Source organism: Amphiprion ocellaris, chromosome 5 (genome assembly GCF_022539595.1).
Source record: "Amphiprion ocellaris isolate individual 3 ecotype Okinawa chromosome 5, ASM2253959v1, whole genome shotgun sequence".
Taxonomy (NCBI): Eukaryota; Metazoa; Chordata; class Actinopteri; family Pomacentridae; genus Amphiprion; species Amphiprion ocellaris.
The window spans coordinates 5,981,132-6,003,280 of NC_072770.1; the positions used below are offsets into that span (position 1 = coordinate 5,981,132).

At 39.2% G+C, this 22,149-nt stretch overlaps 1 long non-coding RNA gene across 1 annotated transcript; it reads right to left on the reverse strand.

Annotated features, from left to right (window-relative positions):
- Window positions 1–18,017: 18,017 nt before the first annotated feature.
- Window positions 18,018–19,542, reverse strand: LOC111565016 (uncharacterized). Its single transcript, XR_002745839.3, has 3 exons — window positions 19,349–19,542; window positions 19,133–19,272; window positions 18,018–18,561 (listed from the first exon to the last, which is right to left on the reverse strand). It is a non-coding gene; the product is annotated as an uncharacterized LOC111565016 (long non-coding RNA).
- Between the last annotated feature and the right edge of the window lie 2,607 nt (window positions 19,543–22,149).

The following is a 22,149-nucleotide window of genomic DNA, read 5'->3' on the forward strand; positions in this document are numbered from 1 at the left end:
TTCCTCCTGTTTTGTGATGTAGAGCAGTTTTTCGTTAAGCAGCCCTGCAGTTTTTCAAATTTCAAGTCAGTGAAACAGAGAGAGATGCTCCAGATTAGTATGAGCTGCCTCTTCCTTTAGTTGTAGTGTTTGTCAACAATAATTTAGTAAATTTTGAAAATAAAATGTTTAATTGGGTTGCATTTGCCCAGTGCTTAGGTATTCATGTGCTTTCAGTACTTCATTTTGCTGACATAACTCTGAGCACTAATTAGATGCTTCCATGCCTTACAATAAGTCATGTTGGTCTTATTATTACCCAACGTCACCCTTTGCATCAAACAGATATACAACACATTGCTCACTGTTTTTAGAGATTCAGTGTAGATGAGGAAAACTTTCCCAAAATACCTGTAACAGGACAAATTTGAAGACGTCTCAGGAAACTCAAGCAGAAAGGTAAAATACTGATAGTAAACATACGCTATTTATGGTAAAATTGCACCATAAAACTTGAATAACGATGCCTCAGTTGTTAAATGAACTCAGAATATAACCCTAACAGTAAACTTGTACACAGTAGAGCTGCAGGGTTTTTGCACGCCTTTAGGCATGAGTGAAATGAGTCAAAGTACAACCTGAAACTCAAATGAAAACACAGCGCCTAAGGGCAAAACAGAGATCTACAGCTTCGTCTGCTTTCACAATTAGTTACTTAGGTAACCATGGTGGTCACTGAAACGGCTCTGGTGTCTGGTGCGCGTGATATTTTGCTCTGGCATTGTTCTGATGTGTTCATTATGATTATTATGCTGTTGCTCCAGGCTTCTCTCGCAGACAGGACCCAAGTGAAGCAGCCAGCTAGATGCAATCTACTTCATGAAAATTACCATAACAACACGAAGCTCTGGAAGGAGGCAAAGGGAGGTGCATGCAAATGCAACGGCAATGAAAGAAGACTGCAGGCCCAATCAAGCTGTCATAACACAGAGAATAATAACAACTGAAAGCCATTAAAACCTTTCACTCCGTACCATTACACCTCACTGTGTGAAGAATGGGATTGAGAGACCCTCATATCCCTCTTTTTGCCTGAACAGTCACATATATAGACACACCGGGCTTTATCCAACCTACATCCATCATCTCTTCATTACAATGAGATGTTCATCAAAAGGAGGCTTTGCTGGAAAACAGTTATCGATTCCCTCGTCACTTGTTCTTGCTTAGATTCCTCATAGAAGTGCTCCCGTCTGTCGTGTCATCCAAATAATCATTTTCAGACAGATGTTTTCCATCCAAAAGAAAAGGAAAACCAAGTGCATTTTTCAGGTCAGACCAAGGGTTCATGCTCTTGTTAATAATGTGCTTGTGTTGCTGTTTTGAACCGCCAGTGTAGCTGTGAAAATATGGACATGGAAAATGAAAATGAAACACTCTCACTACAGTTTAGCACATACTGCCGACTATGAACTTTCACTGAACTCAGATGAGTATGACGCTAATTGTTCTTTCTTTCTTTGTCAAAAAATCCCATGAAGGGGCTTCCAGATAGTTCAACTGGTTGAGTTGACCCATGGCAACCCATGAAAAGGGGCTATAGTCCCCGGTCTGGCCTGGGTTCGATTCTAGCTCATGGCCCTTTACTGCATGTCTTCCCCCCATTCTTCTCCTTCTACTTACTTTCCTGTCTGCCTCTCAACTATGTCTAGCTCATAAAGCCAAAAAATAACTTTAAAAAATCCCATAAAGAAAACAAATCAATAAAGTTACCCTGCTAAAAACCATTGCTTAAGTCACCAAAGCTTCAATAATTGTATTTTTCTATGCCACAGAGCCTCATTTTGGGGTCCCAACAAAGAAGCTTATTTCCCAAAATGTTAACTTACTATTTTAAAAGAGAAAGGCGATACCACACCATACAATACCAAAGCTCCACTGTTTTCCAAAGTCTTTTGAAAACACGAGTGACTTGGTGACATTTTCATTTATTATGATAAACAGGGGCACTGTAGTTTATTTTATGTTAACTGAACATACAGCACACTGTCCTGTTGCACTAAAATACAAAATGCATAAGAATCCGCAGCTAAAAATAGTCCCCATCAAATACACTATTTACTCCTGTGAATATATTTTACCAAAACCCACAATGGCCAACAGTTATTTGATCTGTTTTAAAAATGAACCTCTATGACCTGCTTTTATAGATTTCCATCTTCAATAGGAACAAAAGGCTCAGAGACCCAGACAGACTGTCAAAGTCAGAAAGAACTGAGACAGGAAGACATTATTTGGTCTTTGTTGACAAAAACTTTGGCCATTTTTCCCCCTTAAGTGACAAAACTTTGCCAGGATAGATAAGGGTTTAGGAGATGTGGGGAAAGCATCATTCGGTGGTCAGTTCAAAAGCAAAGCTGCAGATAAAACTTTTCCAAGTCTCACTTCACGTATAGAATTTGAAGATGTGTTAAACAACCTGAATTCACATACAGAGTGGTATTGAGTCTGACAAGTTAAACAGAAAATGGTCTGTGGGGTTTAGATTCCATTTAAAATATAGTGTTTGAAATCTACAGTCATGAATAACAACAGCATGGAACTGAAAAACAATAAAAGCATTAAGCAATTACACTCATTTGAGATTCTGCTTCGCTTTATCCCGTGGCTTTCCATCAACGTCGAGGATGACGGTCCTGGTTCTGTAATGTCTTTGTGGACTTTCAGGTGACTTATAGGACCAGTCGTGGCTTTGAAAATTCTTCTGCTTTCAGGACAGGTGGTGCTAGATGGCAGACCAGACTTTAGTTGTTGCTGCCTATTTTTCTGTTTTCTTCTCATTTTTTCTAATTCTGCACATCCGTTGTCTTTGGAAGTTGCTATTGTGTCTATTAAAATGGTTTCCCAGAGTCTCCTGTCCTTGGCATTGAATTCCAAGTTGTTGATGTCAGCTTTACATATCTTCATGTTGCTATTGTTATGATGAATTTCAGTCTCTTCTGTTGTCTGTCTCTTTTGCATTTATCTTCTTTAGGCTGGGAGTAGAAAATTTGTTTCAGCAATCTGTCATCCAACCAATATCAGTCTTCCATTTCAGTTGATATAGACTTTGTTATTTTTTTCATCATTTAGCTTCTTCATCGGTTCTTTATCCTCCCAGACGATATTTAAGATGTTTTGAAGACAGCATTGATGTAACTTCTCAGGATGTTGTTCAGTTTTCTACTGTATACTGAAATGCTGGGATCAGTTCTGCTTTGTACACAAACATTTTTTGTCTCTTCCGGTGTCATGATCATTACACTTCTGTTTGGATACTCCCTAAAGATCCATCCATCCATCCATCCATCCATCCGTCCATCCATTATCTATACACCACTCAATCCTCATTAGGGTCGCGGGGTGCCCAGAGTCTATCCCAGCTGACTTGGAGTGAAGGCAGGGGACACTCTGGACAGGTCACCAGTCTGTCGCAGGGCTACATATACAGACAAACAATCACACTCGCAATCACACCTACGGGCAAATTAGAATAATCAATTAACCTCAGCATATTTTTGGACTGTGGGAGGAAGCCGGAGTACCCGGAGAAAACCCATGCATGCACAGGGAGAACATGCAAACTCCATGCAGAAAGATCAAGAGAAAGCCGGGACACGATCTTCTAGCTGCAAGGCGACAATGCTAACCACTATGCCACTGTGCAGCCCCACCCTAAAGATGTTCTAACATATTTAAGACAATGTTGGATCTTGCCATTAGTTTTCTCGTTGGAGAACAAGGTTACTTCAAGGATATGGAAAGTGTTCTGCTGTTTCCAGGCTTCTTTGGTCAGGTTGCATCTGATGTGTCTCATGCTGGTAAAGGTAGGTAGACAATTTTGGGTCTTCTTGGAGTTAATGGTAAATCCAAGTTTTGTGCATAAACAGTAGAAGGCAGTGAGAATCTGTTATAGGTGGTTTTCTGAGAGTGTTACAAAACTGTTGTCATCTACATATTGCACCTCAATGAGGCGACTCGCCAATGTCTTGTTTTTGAACTTAAGATGGTCAAACCTATGAAACAACTATATGAAAAATGATAGCAATAGTTGTTACCTGAAGTGCAGATGTATCAGCTACGAACCCTGTGGTGTTGTGTGATGCAACAAGGAAAACTGTCATGATATTTGCCAAACACAGTCCGACTGCAGACAAGAACAGCAGTCAGAATCCAGAGCTCACCAGCAGCCACAGAAAGCCCCATGATAGCTTCTACAGATCTCAAAGGTGCAGCCTCTAACACTTCTATGTAACACATACACTGTGAGCTTCACACAGATTTTATTTAAAGCATTAGTGCAGTGATAGTGAAGTGTGAGCAATTAACTGTATGTTAGTCTCCACCTCCGAACAGTGATCATCTAATCATAGTTTGGCAATCACAAATCTGCTCATCTGCAGAACTGTGAACCTTGAGATTTTTCCATATGCTGAGACGCTATGCAACTTGCTCTAAAATTAGTGATATTCAGCCTTCCTTTTCATCAGTATTTTCATTCACTGATTTCCAAGAGTCTTTGCACAATGTAAACGTTAAGGTTTTCACGCAGAGGAACTAACTAGTTGCTTAACTCAGTAAAGTTTAAAAATTGGTTACAGAATGTAGTGAATACAAAGGAAAATGTATGAATTTAAATAAATATGTGAGGTGGAACCAGTAAATTAAAAAATTGCAATATGTGAGTGAGATGTTTTGCAAGAAAGTCAGTCACAGCAGCACATATTGATACCACAAGGGAGCTCTGAAAGTATGTTACAAAGGACACCAGACATTGTAAAGTTTCTTATCAGATGCATGTGTAACACAGTGAATCTCTTTCTCAAGCTTCAGAGAACACATTATGTTCTCAAGCCACTGCAACAGTGTGGGTGTTGAAGCTTCCTTCCATCTCAGCAGTACCGCTCGCATAACAAGAAGAGTTGCAAAAGCCAGAGTATTACATTTAGTTGCATCCAGATGTGCATCCAGTTGACTACTCCATCTCGAGCTGCCAGAGGATGGAGTTCAATTATACAGTTTGGAGTACAGAAGAATTTTAAACACATTCTTCCAGAATGTTTCTAAGCTGAGACACCACCAGTACATTAGCATTAATGACAATTAAAATGATCCTAGTAGAGGTTGACAGTCTCTGGTAACGTGGACCTGAACACTATTTTGAACTGAGTTAAAGAGTGACCAGCACACATAAACAATGAGTGCACCTGCTTAAGAATAATAACCCAAGCAGACAGGGAGCGGCCCAGTGTATGTCTTGATCCTAAATTGCTTATATTGCTGATACCTCAGTGAAAGGTTTAAAGGTAGAGAATAAAATTCAATCCAAATTTTTGTCAAAATGAGTCCTCAAAGTGGACTGGCTGTTTGTTTAGTTTTTACGTTGGAAATATTTCCTGTTTGTATACGACTGGCTTTGTGAATAGAAAACAAAGAAGTGGTCACAGTGATCCACACAAAAATATTACAGTGTCTGCTATGGAAATACTGCTTTGACTTGTAACCCATTGCAGTGGAGAGAAACAGAAAACAAGTCCAGTTTTATTCTCTTCCAGAGAAAAAATAATGGCTTATTTATGGTATGACAGTGACCACAAAATGCTTTTCTATTGGTTTGTTGTTGATCATTTCATAAGTTTAAATTCTTTTTGACCATACTGGAAACTCCTAAGTCCTACATTCCTTACAAGAAAGCAGCTTTTTCTGAGTGAAAATCCATTTCTCCAGAAGACCTCAAGTCCCTCTTCCTGTCCCCCAGCACCTGTGGTCAGCCTCTGCCAGCTCTTAACCCAGAACACATCAGCATTTCCTGTCTCTGAAAGTGATCAAATGTGTAAACAATTGATTATGAATAGAAGATTAACAGATGATTAATATACAAATTGATTCTTGTGTAAGTTCGTGCTTTGATCCTGAGGCAATCTGTCATTTTGCACAGTGTAATATGCAACAAACATACACAATGCTGCTTTGCAAAGTGTAAAAGAGTTCGTCTTTCAGCACAATGTCCTGATGGATTGAGCCATCAAGTGCATTTTTAAACTCTGCTTTACAAAGTTCTTCTTTTAAAAAAGAGCCAGTCAACTTTTTCCAAAACTCCGAGAGCTAATGTTAGGTTAATTAGCTTGCTACAGCTGATAAAATCTGCCAGAGACAGTTGTCACATTTCGACAGTTGCTGACTAGAAATGAGAAGCCTTCTTTCTCTCCACCTTTATCTGAAATAAAGCCAATGTTTAAAAAAATCAACTTTGAGCAGTAAATCTACCCCTATTATCAGCGTAAATTCTGCAGTGTGAGAATGGAAGGCTTGACAAGCGTAGGAGGACAGCGCTCGGCGTATAAAAAAAAGATGCCTGTAAAATTCTCTTTTACATTTGGAGGAAGCCATGAGAAGCCTTCAAAGACACAGAGCCTGTTGAGCAGTAAGACAGTGTATCTGCAAGCAGTAGGTTGGTGGGGTCACTGGATCATATGATCACATTGTAGCGGTGAAGAAAAATGACAACATTTGGCAGGACCAGATCCACCCAAGGCTGCCAACGCAGTTCACCCATCTCTTCCCAGATGATGGATCCCATTTACATAAACCTGTAAAAAGAGATTAGATGAAAATCAGTGCAAGCTGATGGGACTTATTTTGTTATTTTATTCACCTCCTAAATGTTTTAGCCAGTATTTGCCAAGCTGTCTGTGCACAGTTAACATACCGAAGCAGTTTTTGCAAATTAAATGCATTTGCTTCAAAGTGATAACAATAAAAGTTACAATCATGCATTTTGTATTAATATTAGTCAACGTTTGTAAAATGAACATTATTTAGTTGGCATAGCCGTTACCTTACTCCCCATGGGAAATTTGTTTGAAATTTGAATATGCTTCTCATATCGGTTAATGTCCTTCTTTACCAGCAATGACTGCATGCATTTAGATTAGTAATAAATGATTTAATTCATTTTTAAAAACTCTCTCTGCAGGCATGCAAGAATCAACTTTTTTGTCCATTTTTTTGTGTTGTTTGCTATTGGTTTTTTTCTTATTTTAATCAGTCCTTAATATACCTTTGTGGCCATTGCTGTATTAATTTAATTTCTAACTTTTACAAAGTTGAGCAGCTAGTATTGTATTGTGAACTGTGGCTCGGGTGGCAGAGCAGGGTTGTCCATTGGTTGCAAGGTTTGTGATTCGATCCCTGGTCCCTCTGCATGCCGAAGTGTCCTTGAGCTAGACACACAAACCACAGTTACTTCTAATGACAATTGAGCAGCTTGCAGGGCAGCTCTGGTGTGAATTTACTTGTGAAGGATGAATTTCTATGTTTGATGTTCTTTTCTCATTTGGTTGCTTTTCATATACACTACCATTTTCTTCTTGCATTTATTGCAGTGGAATAGATTTTACTAAAAGAGTAAAGAGGCCACATTTTGCATGTCGTGTAGTGTCTATACAAAGTATTGACAGCCCTCAGAAGTTTTTCCCTTTTGTCGCTTTTCAACATTGAATCATGGTAATAAAAAATATAAAATGTAAAAAAAAAGTAACTGCATAAGTATTCACCCCCTTCAGGTCAGTGTTTATTAGATGCATCTTTGGCATTGAGCCTATGTGGTCAGGTTGCACAGGGATTGTAAGTGAACAGCTGTTTCAAGTCCATCCACAAATTCTTTTGTTGATTGAGGTCTGGGCTCTGACTCTGCCACTCCAGAACATTCACCTTGTTGTCCTTAAACTGTTTCCGTGTAGCTCTGGCTGTTTGATTTGGGTCATTGTTCTGCTGGAAAACAAATCTCTCAAGTCGCAGTTCTCTCCCAGATTGCATTTGGTTGTCCTCCAGGATTTCCCGATAGTTTGCTGCATTCATTTTACCTGCTACCTTTACAAGCCTTCCAGGACCTGCTGCAGAGAAAGCGCCCCTGTTCATGATGCCGCCACCCCTCTTTGTTTGCTTTTTGTGTTATGGTATTTGTTGTGGTGAACACTGTACTGTGTAATTATACCTGAGTCAGTAATGCCACATATTACTGCCTGCTTTCTAAACAATTAGTTTGTGACTGCTTTCAGAAAGAGGTGATCAAAAGAAGTGTTTATTACTGAAGCCTACTGACCCTAAGACCAAGAGATTTTCTCTACACTCTCAATCCCAGTGTTTGGTCAGTAAAAGGGATTACCAGCTGGAACACCACAAATGTAGAATAAAACATAGATAACATGGACAGGTCATGTATGAGGGATAAACAACTCGCTCCATTATCATATCTAGTTGTCCAGTACACCTCCTTAAAGGTAAAACTAAGTATATATTCAGGAACACAATGGATTACAGAATATAGGCTCTTTTCTAACATTGATATGTAGACAGTATAGACAATTTTAAGTATTATTTATGATTCTTCTAATCTCATCTAATCACTGTTGACTATTTTTCATTCATTGTGAAGTTCTTTCTAAACTCCTACCAGGGACATTAGAGCAACAAATATAAAAGCTTTATTTTAGTGAAAAATCACCAAGTCACTGAAGGTAAAACAAAGTAGAAACATCAAAAACAGACAATAGTTTCCAAGATATTCAAGGAAATGATATCTGGGTCAGAATGGAGTTCAGGTATTATCCACTCAGATCTTTGTGCTCTGTTCACATTCAGCTCACTCAGTTCACAAATAAATGAAAGCTGCAAATTATAAATTAATGACCGAGACCTCATTCACACATTCTTGACAGACTAGAAATAAGGCAAAAGTTTTCTTCCTGTATGACTTTTATCACCTCCCCGTGATTGAATTGGGAGTAAATTGACCCTTTCCTCAGTTACAACAGTGTGCAAATGAAGTTTTGTGATCTGTTTATATGAACACACTGTTTATCATCTGTTCATTACCGTCACTGAGTCTGAAGATGTTTTGCAGGATGCTGCATCTCACAGAAGGAGGAAGATGGGGGAGGCAGACAGTGAGACTCAATTGTGTGTGAATGTGATATGAAAACACACAGTTCGACCATCAGTCATACATTTTCATCAGCTGACATTTGCTGACATTTTGTGGCTTCCCATTTATTCCAGCACTTATAATGCAGCAAATCAATACTGTAAATATTGAGAGAGCTAAGCAGAAGTGGAAGACCACAATATGTTTAAAATGTCTCTTTTAAAGCATTAAATGTCTCGAGCTACATTTATCTATTTTTAGGAAGTGAGTTTTTGTGTCTTGTTGTCCCTTCAGGCCAAAAACTGCATTCTTGTCCTGTTTCAATTTACCTTCCTCTCAAAGTTATTAGCATGCATCACTATGTAGAAACAGGTTTCAGTATGCAGAATTGCCTAAATTCATTCTGTCATAGTAGTCCCAGAAGATCCCAGATTGGCATCTTAGCCTGGGCCTGGTATCTTTCTGTGTGCAGTTTGCATGTTCTCCCCATGCATGCATGGGTTTTTTCTGGGTTCTCCAGCTTCCTCCCACAGTCCAAAAACATGCTCAGGTTAATTGGTAACTCCAAATTGTCCGTAGTTGGGAATGCAAGTGCGATTGTTGGTCTGTACATATTGCCCTGTGATAGACTAGTGACGTGTCCAGGTGTCCCCTGCCTTCATCTTCTTCACTAAGTCAGCTGGGATAGACTCCAGCCCCCCACGACCCTAAAGAGGATTAAGCGTTGTATAGCTATTGGATGGTTGGACATAGTAGTCCTATAATCCTCTAAAGCTTTGTCGTGTTTTTGGTGGAACTGACAGAAACTTACTTACAACAGCATCAGAATCAGTAACTAACAGGCAAAATTGATAAACTGTGAAATAAAAATTACAAAATTCTCAAAGAAACTTGTACTCAGGTTTTTTTCAGGTCACACCATGTCATTACCCTCTTCACAGTCTGAGTGTAAACTGTGAATTTTAAGCTGTTTCTAACGCGGGATACATAAAATGGTGCCTTCTTTAATCTGTTAAGTGACAGTCTGTCAGTCAGACATACAAACCCTCCACAATGAGAGAGCCAAGGTACATGCACAATATTTGTCATACACACCAGATCAGACAGTATATCAGGTGATCTAATGCATAATAAAGTTACAGATAAGACTAAATATAAACTAACAGCAAGCTTATCAGCTGTGCAAATAACTAATAGCGTACTTTATTTATGATTTAGTAACACTGAAAATTCTGTGCATGTGTAATGACAATCTACTACTAAGTCACGAAGAGTAAGATAAAAATGTCCATTATAAGGATTCAACCAGAAGACAACCCCTGAAAAACATTATTTAGCTGTTAGGGAATTCTGCGATGTCAAAAGAGGAATCAGGAGGCAAACTCAGGGACACTCTGGAGACTCAGATGGCTTATGGTGAGAATAAGGTTTACTGAATTCAGGAGAAATGATACAGCAAGTAACACAGTGACGTGAGCACTGGCAGCATCGGTTCTGAGGAGTCTCTCTGGTCTTGGGTACTTATACCGTTTGGAAGGTGTGCCATGTTGATGTTACTCTCTAAATGTGGAGGCAGGACTGTTAGTTCAGGATCCATCTGAACAGGAACACAGCAATATAATCTTGTTGTTCTGACGTCGTCAGCCAGATAGTTGTCTTTTATCCCTGTGTTATCTTTACCGAGCGTCTGTCTGTCTCAGGGTCATATTAGGGGACAGAGAGCGCATACACAATTTTGTATCCTCTATCTAGGAGAACCATGAGTCAAGGGTGACAATTTGGGATGACTCAGCATTTAGGCTGTCATAAACTAGAACCACCTCAGTTGTGAGAAAGTGAGTAATTTTTCCTTCACATTAGCTGCTGCGTATAAACTGTGACTCTGTGTATGACAGTTCACCTATCAGATGTGCAGAAAAGCAGACAGTGTGGCTCATTATTAGGTCCTGACTGATCCTATCACTTTGTCAGGAATAATTTATTATTATAAGTAATTAATCAAGTTACTGCTGTTGGGCGATGCACCTAAATGTATGGAGCTCTGTGACTTTGGAGACGCTCATATGGATCTCTCTGCTGTCTGATTCAGCAAAAAGGCTATAATGTATGAGGAAACATTACTGCACACAGCTAAAAGCAACAAATTTTTGTCAAGAAAACCTGAAATAAATCAGTTACTGGAGAATCTCATTATTCCGACTTGTTAAAGGTGTTTCTGGCTTCCTCTCAGTACAGTTTTTTTTTTTTTTTTTTTTTTTTTTTTAAGGACATTTTAGTGTGTAGCCTAGCAGGTATAAAACTGAAGGGCATGAGAACAAAACTGTGTCGTTCATGCTCTCTGTGATGTTTTGGTTTTTCACTTCACTAAACCCCAAGCGAAGTGCATTTCTTGTGTGTGTCTGTCTGTTAGTTAATGCAATGATTTGTGCTGTGTTAAAGGTGATATGGAAATGTTACCATTTGCAGTCACGACTTAAACAGAAAAGTGACCTTATTCAGACCTGAAGCTGACACATTCAGATGCTGTCAGATTAACACAAAGCAGTGCATATCTAAAAGGGGCTTTAGTTTTAGTACACTGAGTAAATGCCAGCCTGTGTTCCACTGGAAATTTCACACATGGTGTGAACAGAAAGTGTGAACAGTAAAATTGTTTAATGAGATGCTGCATGCTACAACATTTTCCTGTGAATCACTCATGACATATAGATAATTAAATAGCTGACTCCGCCGCCATTGCATTTATAAGATGTCTGGGTATTTCAGATTTTTGTTATCTAGTGATGAAGTGTAAACTAAGTTACAAATCAAGGCCAGAGTCTATGACTCGACAGTGTTCAAAAGTTTTCTTTAAAGATCTTCAAAAAAAATCCTCAAGAGAAGTCAGCATTTGCAGGGCAGCAGGATTTATTTGTCAACAAAAAAATCAGGAGTAATTCTTAGCAGTGATAACACCCCAAGAAGAACTGAAAATGCTTAGCTGTGCACCATCTTTTCTGCTGTGAGCGATGGTCATATTTCCACGCCTATAGGGCATATGATAGGAGTGGCAGTTTTGACACCATTATACTTTTCTAATTCTATTGGTCAGATCATGACGTCAGGTTATCATATTTCAACCCTAGATCACTTTACAGAAGACATGCGCATTAAGTTATCATTAGGTCATCTTTTCCAGAGAACATACCCAGACATGTCCAAACTTATTGCTCCAAATCATACCCTCATTTTTTTGTGATAGATTTCATGCATAATGTACCTGTATGTGTTGCTATGATTCCAATATTTACTCAAAGCTAGTACCTTAAGAATACACCATTATGTACTGAGCATTCCATATTTCATCTCCTAGAAAGCATATATCTTCACAGCAAAGTTATAGGTTATACTTTGTGATTTCTTATCAACCCTTCAGCCATCCTTACACAGTTCCTAGGCCTTCTTTTCCCTCACACACATTCAGTACAATTATTATGTATCAGATGTTATTAGAATACTCAACATTAAGTACTTCACACACTTATACTACTCATTAATTCAAATAGCATTTGCCAGGATTACATCATCATTCATTTTCAGCACATCGTACTCAAAGAATATTACACTACACCAGCTCACTTTTTTTAGGCCTTTGATAGGTTAGTAGAGAGGCAGACAGGAAAGTAGGGAGAAGACCTGCTGTAAATGGCCATGAACTGGAATCGAACCAAGCCTTTGCATCAGGGACTTAGCGCCTGTTCATGAGTCGCCCACTCAACCAGTTGAGCTACCTGGGCGTCTCGCCTGGCTCACTAGTTACTTTGAAATGTCCTTATTTTTGAAAGAAAAGCTTTTTTTCAATAAAGATAAAACTAAATTAATCAGAAATACAGTCTAGACATTGTTAATGTGGTAAATGACTATTGTAGCTGGAAACAGCTGATTTTTAATGGAATATCTCCATAGAGGTACAGAGGAACATTTCTAGCAACCATCACTCCTGTGTTCTAATGCTACATTGTGTTAGCTAATAGTGTTGAAAGGCTCATTGATTATCAGAAAACCCTCGTGCAATTGTGTTAGCACATGAATAAAAGTGTGAGTTTTCATGGAAAACATGAAAGTGCCCGGTTGACCCCAGACTTTTGAACGGTAGAGTAAGTTTCAGGTTTGAGTTCACTTCACTCCTCTGTTCCATGCTGGGTTTTCTGGCTTCATCACTCGGCAGTGCATTACCTGCATGCTTGGCTTGAGCATGAACTTACCCTGCTGGGATGTCTACCTGTTCCTGGAGGTCATTCCCTCTGCGAACAGGTGGACAGAATGTGATCAGCTCACTCAGCATTTCCCCATTTCCCGTGGAGCGGGATGCACTTTTTAAGCCAAATCACTCTGGTAAGTTGCCCACTGCACACATTTGAGCCCTGTGAATTCTTCATAAAAATGTCAAACAGGGCTTTTTCTGAAGTAAATGAATTCACTTTTTATTTAATTTATAATGACTTTATGAAAATCCTTATTTTTGTTATCAAGCAACTAAGTGAAAGGCATTAGCAATGTGTTGCTGGCTTTCACTCAGGACACTGTGCATCATATTTTAACAGCCCTTCCATATTTAGGCCATCTTCGGGCTCCTTTTATTAAAGAGTGCTTGAAAAATCTTGAATATGTTTGACCTTCTTTAGTGGAAGTCATTTGCATCTAGCTTATTGGATGAAAGTAATTTTGTGTGCCTCGTAATTTGGCATTTTCTTGTCAGAGGAAAATATGGCAAAATATTCAGCAGGAAATGACTGAAACCTTCCCTGGGGGTGCAAATTAATGTGGTGAGATATAAAATTGGGTTCTTAACTAAGATGGAGTGAGTCCGTGCAGTGGAAAAACGGGAGAAAAAAGTGGAGAAAATGTTTATCACTGCCATTTAAGCACCAGCTCAGCAAGATTTCAGAACTGTTCCTCTGCAGATGTTCCAGGGTTTGCCTGCTGAAACCTCAGCACAAATGTCACAGGAGATTTTTGGTTTCATCTGCACAACAAGAAATGTTCCATAGACTTTGAGTGATAATAATTCCTAAATTGGCTTTTGAAAACGGCTGCTGATGAGCCTGGCTTGGGCTTACATTGGACTCTGGCACAGTACAATGTGTGGCACTGATTAGATCTCTGCAGGGTTTCTCTCACTTTCAGCCGTATTATTGGATTCTTTCACAATACACAGGGTGGATGAGGCCTGTGCTCAGAATAGAGTTTAATGTGCGGTGCCTCTACCTTGGCACAGGAAATCATTGCACAGTGGTTGAGCAAATAAAAGGAAGTGAGTCAGAGGGAGAGTGTGCTTCTGCATCCATCCCAGTTTTTTTTTTTTTTTGAAAGGAGGGACCATGCTTGTTTCTTTGTTACTGCCGAAGATAAAGCAAAGTCAAAAGGTGTCAGGTCTAACCTTCAAATTAGCATTTGTGTCTACGCTTTTCAGTGCCTAACCATTTCTGGTGAAAAGCAGCAGGCTTTTCATTAGAAATAAACCATGTTTCCAGAGTGTTTGTTCATAAACAAGATTGAGAGCAGCTCAGAGACTGGCAAAGTGGTGCTTTGAATTTCATGCTAATGCGAGGATAGTCGCAAGTTCACAGTGACAATGGTAAAGCTCAAGTGCGGAACTTTTGCATATAAATGAACGTCCATTATATCCAAGTTCACACAACACTGATTCAGCCTATCAGCACAGGGTAAGTCTTTCTGTATTTTGTAGTATAAGGCTGATAGAAATGTATGTTGCATCACCTAGCAAAGATTGGTTTGCTAGAACTGCAGTGGGCAGCAACCGTAGCAACAAAGAGGGAGTGGGCTTCAGTAAATAGGACTATGGTGGAAAAACCGAGGGGGCACCCAAAAAACTCACTGTTCAGAGAAAAGATTGCAGAAAACAGCATTACTCTCATTGCCAGACAAAATTTCTGCACTGAACGTTGAACATGCTGTTGTTCACATGCTATCACATGAACACTTGCTAATAAGCACTTTGCAGGTGTTTTGTCATAAGCCACAGTGTTGGACAGATTGCAACTTGAGCTGACGATATTACTAGATGAAAAGTTATAAAGTTGTTAGACTGATCGAATGTTGATTGTAGACCATTTCCGCTGCTTATTTCACACGATATCTTCCCCAAACTGCAACTGAATGATAATAGGTGCAGCCAAACTATTTTGGACGTAGGTCTGGTTATGCAAGACTAGGAAGCAGAGATTTTCATATGGGTAAAGCCTCGAAATATTGGTCCAACTACTATCAAAACCCTTGATGTTTTTCTGATGAAACTGGCAGAAACGAAGGACTAAATCGTAAAACAAGAAAAGCACTCAGAGAGCACAGTACTCCGCCAAGGCCGCTCAGTCGCTGTATTATTTCCGACTGATGAAATCTTAAAAAAAAAAAAAAAGATCTTGCGCTGAGCAAACACTGTGTGTTTTGTATGTGTACGTTATGTATGGATACCGAATTGCAAAATATCTTGCAGGCGGGAATTGATGTGACTCGGAAACACCCCCACAATTTAATGAATTCTTCCTTGTATCATTTTCAATGGATAAGTCCCCATTAGTCAGCAGTGGTCGATTTGTAGTAGGATCGCAGTCATGTGATAGTCAGCAGGCAGCTGACGTAGCGTTCACTTGTTGTCATAGTTACAATGACACTGTGCCACTATATTGCAATGTTACAGAAGTTTTTAACAAATCCGTGGATCCAGACTATAAGCCACATCACTGCCAAAATCTAATCACTTGGTCCTTGTGTCATTTCTGACCTTCCCTGAAAATTTCATCCAAATCCGTGTGCACATTTTTGAGTAATGTTGCTAAAAGACAGACAGACAAACAAATGTGTGCCTACGTGGTCACATAACTTCACTGTTCCTTGGCGGAGTAATAACACTCAAAATCGATAAACTGCAGAAATAAACTGCACAACAAACATTTTTTACTCAGGTCCTATTCAGATCACACCATGTCGCTACCCTTTTTACAGCCTTGTGGTAATTTGTAAGACATTCACTGCAGCAGATAAACTGTGACTCTGTGTGACAGCTCACCTGTCAGATGTGTGGAAAAGTTGGCAGTGTGACTCGTCATTAGATCCTGACCGATCCTATCGCCTCGTCAGGAATAATTTATTATTATAAGTAATTAATTAAGTTACTGCTGTTGGACGATGCACATGAATGCATGGAGCGCTGTCACTTTGGAGATGCTCATATGGATTCTACTTCTGTCAGATTTTTCAGGAAGGATATGTTATAAACTGAGAGGAAAATTACTGCAAATAGCTGTAAGCAACAAACTAAACTTCATCTTCTGTCAACATTTTACCGAAAACCTGAAAAACATTCATGACTGGTGAATCTCATTATTCAGGCCTGCTGAAGATTCTGTCTTCATCAGAGTAAAGTTTTATTTATTTTGACATTTCAGTTTGTAGCCAGACAGAAACATGAAATTGAAGAGCAAAGTGTGCATGTTTTTGGCCAGTACTGGTGCAGAAATGTGGAAAAGCCTTCCTCAAATCTTATGTTGCTTGTGTGTACCTGTCTGTTAATCACTGGCATGCAGTTTATGCTTGTGCCGTGCTGAAAGTGATATGAAAGCATTACTACACTGTAGAAAATGTTCATACATTTTACGGTAAAAATCTGTAAACTCTAAAACTATTTGATGCTGTTTATATTACAGTGAATCACTGTAAATAAATTCATCAGAAGAAATTTGTATTTTTTTTCTCTTGAAAAAATACATTTCCCTTCTCTTGCAGTCATTTCATGGAAAAATGCTGTTATATACAACATCAATACTGTAATTTTTGCATTTATTTCTCAAAAAGCATAAAAGTTTCCACAGTTGTGCTGATAATGGAAACATGCTGTAATATATATAACAAGTAGCATGGCGATTTTTGCATTCATATCATGTAAAAAATGCAGTTTGCACCGGTCAAATTAATGTACTTTTATGGTAATAACAGACATGCTTTAATATTTATGACAGCTATAACCGCAAATTTTTGCAAACAAGAAAATCATTCAGAGAACGCAGTACTCCGCCAAGGCTTCTCAGTCATTGTATCATTTCTAACGGCTGAAATCTTGAAAAAATTTGTGGCAGAAATCACAAAGTGTGTGACCTAAATATGTATATGTATACATATTTATATATGTATAGGAATTGATGGACCCTAAAACACCCCCACAACTTAATCAATTGTTCCTTGTATCATTTCCAACAGAAGTCCTCATAGATCCACAACAGTGGATTTGTAGTAGGATCGCAATCATGTGATCATCAGCAGACAGCTGATGTAGTGTTCATTTGTTGTCATAGTTACAGCGACGTTGTGCCGCTATCTCGCAATAATACAGAAATCTTTAACAAATCCATTGATCCAGACTATAAGCCACATCACTGCCAAAATCTAATCACTTGGTTCTTGCGTCATTTTTTTACCTTCCCTGACAGTTTCATCCAAATCCGTTAGTTCGTTTTTGAGTAATGTTATGCACAAACAGACAAACAGATGCAGATCGTCATATAACTCTGCCATTCCTTGGCAAAGTAAAAATATGCATATTAAATGTTAAATACACTAATTGTCCTGTGTTCACACTTCTGCCGTCTGGCAGACGCTACATGAGTGTGAAAGTAAGGACCACCAGACTGAAAGACAGCTTCTATCTACAGGCCATCAAGCTACTTAATCACTGACTAACCTGCAGTATATTATAAAGAGCAATATTTTGCACATATCTAATGCCTGTTTACATATGACAGTATTGCAATATTACAAACATTTGCCCATAGAATTTATTTGTAACAATTTTTTTTTTCTGATTTCATTTTTATCTTATCTAATTTTTTTTCTTATTTCAGTTGTATGAAGCGAACTGGCAAAATAAGAATTTCATCACTCAGGGGTACACAGTTAAGAGTGTGTATGAAAATAAAATTCTTGAATCTGTTGTGCTGATAATGGAAAAAAAATGGTTAAATATTTTTAATAAGTCAGAACAGCTTTAATTTATATGGTATTTTCAAGAAAACAAAGATTTCTTCAAAGGTTACAACTTTTTTATTTACATGAAAATATGAATGAAGCACATTTTTTAACCATAATATTTACTGTAAATGAAGAAAATGTTTTTACATTGTGGCGAGATTTGAGGAATAATTCGTGCCTAATAAGACCAATTATCATCCTGACAACACCACCTGGGAACTGCACCCATGAAATCCTAGCTCAGGTGTGTTTCCACTGTCATTAAACCAATTAAGGCTACACAGGTACAATTAACAGGGGGCGAGACCTATTCCAATTTAACATTATTAACAAATCGTATGGAAAAAAAAAAGAAATAATGTCCCACAGCAGTTAACACGAATACTAAAAAGAATGGGCAACGAGGAATAAAAGCTGGGCTGGGGCTTTCCATGAGGCAGGGTAACCAAAAAGGAGAGAGAGGAGTCCTCAAATTAATCACCCGTGACACCGCACACACACACACGCACGCGCACAACCAAAGGAAAAGGAAAAGGGGGACCATGAAGAACACACCACCACCAGGGATTAACTGCCGCAGTCAGCCACAGCACCTGATAAAAAAGACAAATACACAAATTAATAAAACATGCCCAAACTAAACTGGTGTTGACTTAACGAATATCTACATAAAGGAAACAAAAAAACTGAAAAAGTCATCAACCAGAAAAATCAATGTATGAAACTAAATAAAGTTATAAACAAAAAGAAACAATAACTAACCCAACTAATACAATAAGTGGAACCGAAATACCAAAAAGGAATGATTAAATTAATTTCTAAATAACCAGTACAGAAACCAAATCAGCTTGAATAGTTTATAGAGCCCGTGTCACCAGGCATCCGTCGTCCAGAGTCCAAACAGCGGTAACATGATGGGCCTCTGTGCTGAACAGGGCCAGGCGGCACTCAGCCGTGCTGGACCAACACATGAGCCGCTCTGAGCTGCCAGCAGGAAATAAAAGAAAACCAAAGCAATACCAAAACCAAACAAAACCAAAACAGCAGCGGGGCTCCACGTGGTGATGATGGACTGGACGCCGGGCTGCTAAAAAGATAGATAAACCTAAAACTTAATAGATTGAATTAAAAACCTTAACCGCTGGAAAGACCGAATTCACCTACCGCGTGACCGGAGGATGCGAGCCTCGAAAATACAGCCCAACCACAGCCTAACCGCACGCCTGGAGTGGGCCGGTAATCACACACACGCAGCAGGGCTCCAGCTGATCACCGTATCGCCCTGGCCTCAGCAGCCAACCACGCTAAAAGGAACGGAGATCTTGTGACCACTATGCGTAATTATGTGCAACAAGCAAAGGAAGACGGCAGGACACTCACGTGTTGGAGAGACAGCGTGGCTTGACGGTAATCACAGCCGCTGGACAACAGAAGCAGCTGCGCCCAGCAACGCTGTCACTGAGCCACAGCCACCACAGGAGCAAGCAGGGAGCAGAAGACAGAAAGCACCATTGCGGTGCACCTGGATATAAAGCGCGCACGGTACCGCCCAGCAATTACGATACGCGCACCGCTGGCACGGTGCCCAACAGTGGCCGGAAGGAAGACAACCTCCCGTCACATGATTTCACGGTAGCGCTCTGGAGACTACAGCTGCCCGAACTTTACTGTAAAAATGACTTTTTTTTTTTGTTTTTTTTTTTACAGTGTAAGTCTGACCTATGGTGACATTGCCATCACAACTTACTGAAACGTGAACTAATTCAGACATGAAGTTGACACGTTTATATGTCACGATGATAATGGGTGCAGACAAAACCTTTCTGGAGATGAGTCTGACTAGCACGTCATTACAATTCGTTCCAAAGGGATTTTGGAGGTTTTTACCAGATTTCATAGTAATACATCCTAAATGTGTCAAGACTCTGGAACTCATCCTCTGGGAGTCATGAATGCAATAAAGACTTCAGACTGTCCTTTCCAGGTTTGTAAAAGTCAACCGGAGTCAGAAGTTAATGTTGTACATTTATACAAGCTTAGGGATAAAACCACCCTCTTTCCTCAGGTCCACATCATTGATTGCATTCTTTATATTCTTACAGGCCTGAAGTCACCATGTAATTTTCAGCTTTTAAATATGTCTGCAGCTTTTCAATGTACTTGTTGAACTGAATATTTTCTGCTTTTTTCAGCTCTACTGCCTTTCAGAGAGAGAAATATGGTGGTGTTTTTTTTAACCTCACTGCAGTTATTTCACAGCTATCGTTACTCTTTTACAATTTGATCCTCTTATAAAATCAAATACATTGTCAAAGATTAAAGTACGCCTGTGTAGAAGTAATTGTTTAAATGAGCTCTCTCTCGACTAGCTGCGACATTAAGACACTCTATAACCAGGATACCAGCCTATACGGAGGCATCAGTGATAAGTAGAAAATCAAAGCTTCAGTAATGTAGCATTGTGAACGGAGCCGCTCTTTCTGCATAATAAATGTTTTTGCTTTTCATCATTTTAACGCATTGTTCATAAAACACTCTCATACTTACAACGTTGGGTACGATTTTGAAAGCAGGACTTTTAAAAACAATTTTAAGATGCTTGAGATCTAATGAGGTGTAATGAAAAGTTTACATCCTCTGCTCATCACTTAATCATAGTACCAACGACAGGCTGTGATGTGAGAAAGGCATAAAGTTGGACTAGTGGAACTTTTAATAGAAAATTTCTTACGTTATATGAACAAATGTACCCAAATAACAAAACAAAACAAAAAAACCCTCTTATTCTTTGTGTCACTGCATATAAAAGTATCCCTGGTGTCTGGGTGCTGATGAATGAAAAATGTTTTCATCATAAAAAGTAATGAAAATACATCAAAAACATCATTGCTGGTGTTTTTTAATCTGCCTGCTGTCATATATGCTTTTAATATTACAGCTCTCTCATCTGTTTATTTGGCACTTTGCCATGAATGCACTTCACAGATAAAACCCCTCTGATGGACACTGTGTTTATCTTTTTTTTTTTTTAATTTAATCAAAAGCAGCCCCAAAGAATACTTTTATCTAGTGTGATATAATAACTGTCAGTGTTAAACCTTTAGACAAGGAAAGCAAACACACGAGTCTTTATGTGTCACCGTGGACAGCTACACTCTGTCATCTTCCACTGTGCCGCATTTTCAAATTTCCAGTCCAAAGCAATCACAAAAGTTGTGATGAGTATATATATATCTGCCTTCAGAAAGTTCTGATGTTACACATTTACGCACAGAATACCCTCAGAAACAACAAACCACACACCTGAGGCCAAATCCATATTTCCTTTTGGTGGAAAATAATTACCCCTCTGACAGGCCTGTCCAGCCCCTCATATCACACTATCGTCCTGCAGTTCCTTATGTGGTTTGACGTTTGAATTAGGTGCTGCAGTGTGCGCATTTTCAGAGGTGAGGCCAGCCGGCTTGTGTTTGCTGTCACACGGAGTCACTACAGGAGAGATGATGACCTGTGCACTACGCTCCACTGAAAGCCCTAACAAGCGTAGCCCGGCGTTCGCCCGGAGGAAGATCTGCAATATCAACCATCTGATCAGCAGGTCAGCTGGGATTTGTATCCTGGGCCTCGTCTGATGAATGAATCATTTCCTCTCATCTGTCTCTCAAAACACACTGTATCCAAAGGCTGGATTGTGGAGCACATCAAATACAGACAGGGATGTAAAGGGAGGGGAAAACATAGACACCGTGCTGTCAAGAATATATGAAAACCCTCATCGGGGAGAAGCGTGTTGGGGAGAAAGAAAGATGGATTTATGTTGGATGTCTTCAGAGATTTTTCTTAAAATTGATGCAAGCCTACAGACATTATTTCAAGGAAAATGACAATTTAACTTGAAATAAAATCAGTCCGTCTTTGTGTGTTTTTGTCTGCCGTGTCTTAATTTATTTTAATTATTACCTTGAAGTAATTGCACCTCGTTTCTTGCAAGCTGAGTGATTTTATTTTTGCCTGTGACCATGGCATCATGTAAAGCTGTGGTTGGCATTTGGCTGCATTTCAAGCTGATTTTGTCGTAGCCTTGCTCAGTCGGACATATCACTAGACATTCCCCCTTTCCACATTGGATTTTTAATGCTTCCAAATAGTCATTGCTTGAGATTTGATGTTCTGTGTGCAGA